We start from the raw sequence: 6,661 nt of genomic DNA, 5'->3' as shown, positions 1-6,661 counted from the left end.
TATGTATCGTTGCTATTAAGGATAACAAGATGGGGTATATTCCTACATGAATAGATCTTGTCTACATCATTTCATCATTCTTATTGCATTACTCCATTTCTCCATGAACTTAATACACTAGATGCATGCTGGATAGTCATCGATGTGTGGAGTAATAGTAGTAGATGCAAGCAGGAGTGAGCCTACTAATCTTGGACATGATGCCTATATAATGATCATTGCCTGGATATCGTCATTATTATTTGAAGTTCTATCAACTGCCCAACATAACTTTCTTTACCCACCATATGCTATTTTTCTCGAGAGAAGCCACTGGTGAAATCTACGCCCCCAGGTCTATTCTTTGTCATATTTTCTTTGAGATCTATTTTTATTCGCTTTCACTTTCAGATCTTTTATTCCAAAAACCAAAAAATACTTTGCTGCACTTTTTATTTGCATCTTTTATTTGAGATGTATTTATCCAATCTATCACAATTTTATCCCATCAACTTGGCAATCTCCTACGCCGTTACTCGCAAGAGCGACTGACAACCCCTCATAAGTGTCAGGTTGCAAGTATTTGTTCTTTGTGTGCAGGTATCGTTTACATAGTGTTGCTTGGTTCTCCTACTGGATTTGATACCTTGGTTTCATAACAGAGGGAAATACCTACCGTAGTTGTGCTGCATCATCCCTTCCTCTTTCGGGAAATACCGATGTAGTTCAAGCCACATCAGGAAGGTTGCGGCTATAAATAGCCACCCCGCTCCAACGTTGTTCGTTGGCTACTCCGCTTGAGATTTCTGAGAAGATTGATTTGAGCTACCCCTCTCTGAGTGATTTCACTTTAAGATCCACCGAGGGAAAATGAAGAGCCCAAAATTAGGCAGTGGTTTAGCATCACAGTAGTTATGAGTTAGAGTTCTTGTACCTTTTACTCTTGAGAGTTGCACACTCTCTAGACGGATAGGTTTCGACTCGAGTCTTGAAGAGTTGTTGTCTTCACCGAACTAGATCTTCAGCAACCAAGAGTGATTGTGGTTCACGAAGGTCGATCGAAGGTTTGGAGATCACCGACAAGGATCTATGATGGGTGAAATCAACCGGAGTTTGACCAGCTTCAAGTTGAAGGAGAATAGGGTGAAGAGAGTTTATCTTTCGTGTTAAGTCACAGCCCCTCCAACCAGATGTGGCCCTTTGGAAGAAGGGTGATCTGGTCTACCAAATATCTCTATCACCATCGAGCACCACTAGTTCTATCTACTTTACTACATTTCCGTCGGTAGTTTACTTTCATGCCCTGTGTCGATAGTTTATCTGATCATTATCCTCTATCATAGTTTTATGTCATCTGTCGCCCTTGTTGTTATTCTCATGAGTTATTCTTCATATCTCATTCTGTTGCATTTTCATTACTCTGTTTAGAGATCATAATTTCACCTCGGTTAACCATCTTGCATATCTCTCATCACCCGCATCATGTTTTGTCTTGTACTACTGCATCTGTTTGCTTGTTGCGTTACTCTCATTGTAGTTAAACCTGTGATTACCCAAGCTCGCACTATTATTACTTCTTTCATCGAGGAATATGCTTCTATAGAAGAGGATTGATTATGTTTAGTGTATCCTTTATATTATTCCACTACTGTGATTGGGATCAGTTCAAAACTTTCGAAAGAATTTTTGAATCTCCCATTCACCCCCTCCGATCAATATACTCTCGGTCCTAACAATTTGTATCAGAGCGGTTACTCCATGTCTCTGTTTATTAAAGGTCTAACGTCCTTGGAGTTTTAGTATGTCATATGCAGGTAGATCCCCTCACTCTGAAAGATTTCATATCTTCGATGGAAATGACTATCTCTACTGGAAGGAACGAATGAGAATTAGAATTCAATCCATCAGCTATGATCTGTGGGAGACTGTGGAAAATGGAAAAACTATTAAACAACCGAATGATCCAAATTCCGATGACAAACCTAATCTGCAGTTGGATGCTCAAGTGAAAGATATCATCTGTTGCAGTTTGTTGAAAGACACTTTTCCTCGATTCCAAAAGCTCGACACTACAAAGCAACTCTAGGAAGCCATAAAAATGCTCATGAAGTATTCATCGCAAGAATGGATCCTCACACTCAGATGCTTTGTGCTTTGTTTGCTGGTTTCAAAAGTTTGTGTAAGGAAAGTACTATGGAACTCACTGATTGGTTGACAAACATTGTCGAAAGACTTCATCAACGAGTAACTGATATCACCGATAAAGATGTGGTCGACAAGCTGCTGAGCGCTCTTGATCCATCTTTCAATTCCATCATAGAAGAGATCAAGCAAGGACCTGACTATGAAGAACTTCACTATGTAGAGGTCATGACGCTGTTATCAATTCATGAAGAAAATATGGAACTGAAAAATGCAAATCAAGAATCTTCTTTGGAAAATGAAGGAGAAATTCTCTCACACTATGGAAGTTTAGAAGAAGAAGATATTGGGAATCAACACATGATCACAAGGGAGCTAGAGATGCTCATGGAAAGGCCAAGTGATCTCAGAAGACAAAAGTTGTGCCTCACAAATGATGATGAACCTGACTTACCTGCATCATCAAGAAAGTTGTCTAATACATCTCCATCGTATCTACTTTTCCAAACTCTTTTTCCCTTGTTTTGGACTCTAATTTGCTTGATTTGAATGGAACTAACCTGGACTGATGTTGTTTTCAGCAGAATTGCCATGGTGTTATTTTTGTGCAGAAATCAAAGTTCTAGGATTGACCTGAAAATTCATGGAGAATTTTTGCGGAATATATAAAAAATACTAGCTCAAGAAGATACCAGAGGGGGCCACCCAGAGGCCACAAGCCCTGGGGACACGCCCTGCAGGCTTGTGGAGCCCCTGGACCTCCTTCGACCCTAACTCCAACTCTATAAGTACCTATTCACGGAGAAAAAAAATCAAAGAGAAGGATTCATCATGTTTTACGATACGGAGCCGTCGCCGCCTCCTGTTCTTCATTGGGAGGGCTGATCTGGAGTCCGTTCTAGGCTCCGGAGAGGGGGATTCGTCGCCATCATCATCACCAACCTTCCTCCATCATCAATTTCATGATGCTCACCGCCGTGCATGAGTAATTCCATCGTAGGCTTGCTTGACGGTGATGGGTTGGATGAGATTTATCATGTAATCGAGTTAGTTTTGTTAGGGTTTGATCCCTAGTGTCCACTATGTTCTGAGAGTAATGTTGCTATGAATTTTCTATGCTTAATGCTTGTCACTAGGGCCCGAGTGCCATGATTTTCATTTATGAACATATTATGTTTTCATGAATATATTTGTGTTCTTGATCCTATCTTACAAGTTGTAGACACCGATTACAAGTTATGATCTGCATTCCCCAAGGTGATAATAATTGGGATTCTTTCCGGTGATTACCGTAGTTTGAGGAGTTCATGTATTCACCAAGTGCTAATGCTTTGTTCCGGCTCTCTATTAAAAGGAGGCCTTAATATCCCTTAGTTAACATTAGGACCCTGCTGGCACGGGGGGGGGGGGGAGGACAAAAGATGTCATGCAAGTTCTTTTCCATAAGCATGTATGACTATATAGAGAATACATGCCTACATTATATTGATGAATTGGAGCTAGTCCTGTGTCAGCCTAGGTTATGACTGCTACATGATGAATATCATCAAACACAATTATTATTGCCGATCCATTGCCTACGAGCTTTTCACATATTGATCTTTGCTAAGTTACTTTTGTTGCTACTGCTGTTACAATCACGACAAACTGCTACTGTTACTTTTGCCACTGTTACTGTTATTTCCATACTACTTTTGCTACTAAAAACATTGCTGCAGATATTAAGTCTTTCAGGTGTGGTTGAATTGACAACTCAATTGCTAATACTCGAGAATATTCTTTGGCTCCCCTTGTGTCGAATCAATAAATTTGGGTTGAATACTCTATCCTCGAAAATTGTTGCAATCCCCTATACTTGTGGGTTATCAAGACCTTTTTATGGCGCTGTTGCCGGGGAGCATAGCTCTATTTTCCAAGTCACTTGGGATTTATATCTGTTGATCACTATGAGGAATCTGAAAGATACAAGAACCAAAAAATTTCCCTCTACTAAGAGGGGAGGTAAGGAACTACCATCTAGCTCTGCACTTGATTGACCTTCTGTTTTGAGTAAGCTTGCGATGCCACCATGATACGTCTCCGTCGTATCTATAATTTTTGACTATTTCATGCAAATATTATACAGCTTTCACATACTTTTGGCAACATTTTATATGATTTATTGGACTAACCTATTGATCCAGTGCCCAGTGCCACTTCCTGTTTGTTGCATCTTTTTTGTTTCGCAAAATATCCATATCAAACAAATTCCAAACGTGATAAAAATTTATGGAGAATTATTTTGGAATATTTATGATTTTTGGGAGGTGGAATCAACGCAAACGGGGGCCCACAACTCCCAAGATACACCAGGGCGCGCCCCAGGCCCCAGGCGCACCTAGGTGTCTTGTGCCCTCCTCGAACATCGGTTGGAGCTCTACTTGGGGTGCAAGGAAGCTTATTTTTAGGAAAAATATCGTGTCAAAATCTCAGCGCAATCGGAGTTACGGATCTCCGCATATTTAAGAAATGGTTTTCGGCCAGATCTGGGGAACGCGAAACAGAAGAGAACAGAGGGATAGATCCAATCTCAGAGGAGCTCCCGCCCCTCCGCTGCCATGGAGGCCGGATACGTCTCCAACGTAGCTATAACTTTTGGTTGTTCCATGCTATTATATTATCTACTAGATCGTCGATGGCGCGCGTTGCTGCGCCCGTCTATTTTGAATGTTGCATGAGAGTGTTAGAAATTTATGTACAAACATATAGTTTATGTTAGCTTATACGTATAATAATATGTTTAATCAAGGTGATAGTGTCTCCCATGAAGCTGATAATAGCTAGTCCATTAATACATATGGAATAATTTTGCACATCAATTGTTGTAGTGTCTTATTGTCTGGGATAAATCTGTTTGCACATTATAAGCAATACTGATATAGCATTTTTTGGTCAACTTGAAAGAAAAAAGAAGTTACTATTGAGGATTGATTAAAGACATTTGGTTACCAATGTTCTATTGCTTAAATCAACTTTGTTTTCCCTATAATGAAGCATGTTTTTTTCTAATGTAAGATCACATTGGACAAATTAGATTCAAGGTCCCTGAATGTTATAGTGAGAACATAAAAGAAAGGAGTAAAGCTTTCAGATGATTGCACGTTCAGATCTGCCAAATACTTAGTACATAACTAAAGGAATGGCATGCTCAAAGATTTGCTAAACGCAACATTCTAAGGGCACAAATAACTTCCAAGTACATGATGGCTTAATAATATTGGGACTATATGATCTGAAACATTACACTCATATTTAGGTAGAGAAAATGCCAAGTACTTCATATTTGGGGAAATTACAGAACCTGTAGCCTTAAGGCAACACAAATATTGAAGGATTTATTTCAATATTAGTGTGTTCCAAGATGCTACAGTCAATCTTCTTACTCTAGAACTTCACAAATATCAAAGGCCTTGAGCTTAAAGCTTTATTAAGAGTGCAATCCAAAAGGCCGCTATCAATCCCGTTTCTACAAAAATTTCCAAATTTAAGAAGTTAGAAAAGTATTATGTTGTGCACTTGCATTTTTTTGTCAACTACTTGCAGTGAACCTAAGCCTGCAAGCGCAACAGCAAACTATGAAGGAAAAGGTGAAAGGTACGAAGCATAAGCGAGTATTCAATAGCTGGTACCTTTGAGGAGGAGAGAGTAGATTCATCATGGTTCGACGTATCATCTAATGCATGCTCTATGCTTTAAGCTATTCTTGGATGAAACTCATCCCCTGATTGATTCATCTACAATTGAGTGCAAAGTAGACAGATATACATAAGGAGAGTGTAGGCGTGGTACCTAAGAGTAGGAATTGTTGAGTGTTCCAATATCTACTGTAGATGTTCTATATAAACAGAGGGATGACACGTAGCACTCAGTTTAAATGGTTGCAGAATTGTTAATGGCCGGTGGGAATTAATCATATTTATAGGATGTCAGTTACTCCTTTTTAGCTACAAACATGTATATAGACAGAGAGATGACATGTGAACAGCGAGGTTAACTGTGGTTGAAGAATTGTTAATGGCCGGTGGAAATTAATCATATTTATTGGATGTCAGTTACTACTTTTTAGCTACAAACATGTATACAAATAGGGGGATGGCATGTGAGCAGCGAAGTTAACTGTGGTTGCAGAATTGTTAATGGTCAGTGGAAATTACTCATATTTATAGGGCGTCAGTTACTACTTTTTAGTTACAAACATTTAATAAATATATAAACAGAGGGATGACATGTGAGCAGCGAGGTTAACTGATTGCATGATTATCAGTTGATGGGTCCAAATTAAGGTTTTTATAGGATATCAATTACTACTATTTAGATGCTATGTGTAACTGAAGAGTAAATACCTACTCTAACTTGCATGGTAAGGAGAAAATAGAAGAGAACTATTTAGATTTATGTGTAACTAAAGAGTAAATAACTTATTTTATTATCCATTCCTGCATGGTATGAACAAATAGAGGAGGCATTTCTTCCCCATTTTATTAGCTGGTGGTTCCATCGG

Source organism: Triticum urartu, chromosome 3A, assembly GCF_056163025.1.
Source record: "Triticum urartu cultivar PI428250 chromosome 3A, HENAU_Tu73, whole genome shotgun sequence".
NCBI lineage: Eukaryota > Viridiplantae > Streptophyta > Magnoliopsida > Poales > Poaceae > Triticum > Triticum urartu.
The sequence above is the reverse complement of the archived record's forward strand: the minus strand, read 5'-3'. Positions refer to the sequence as shown.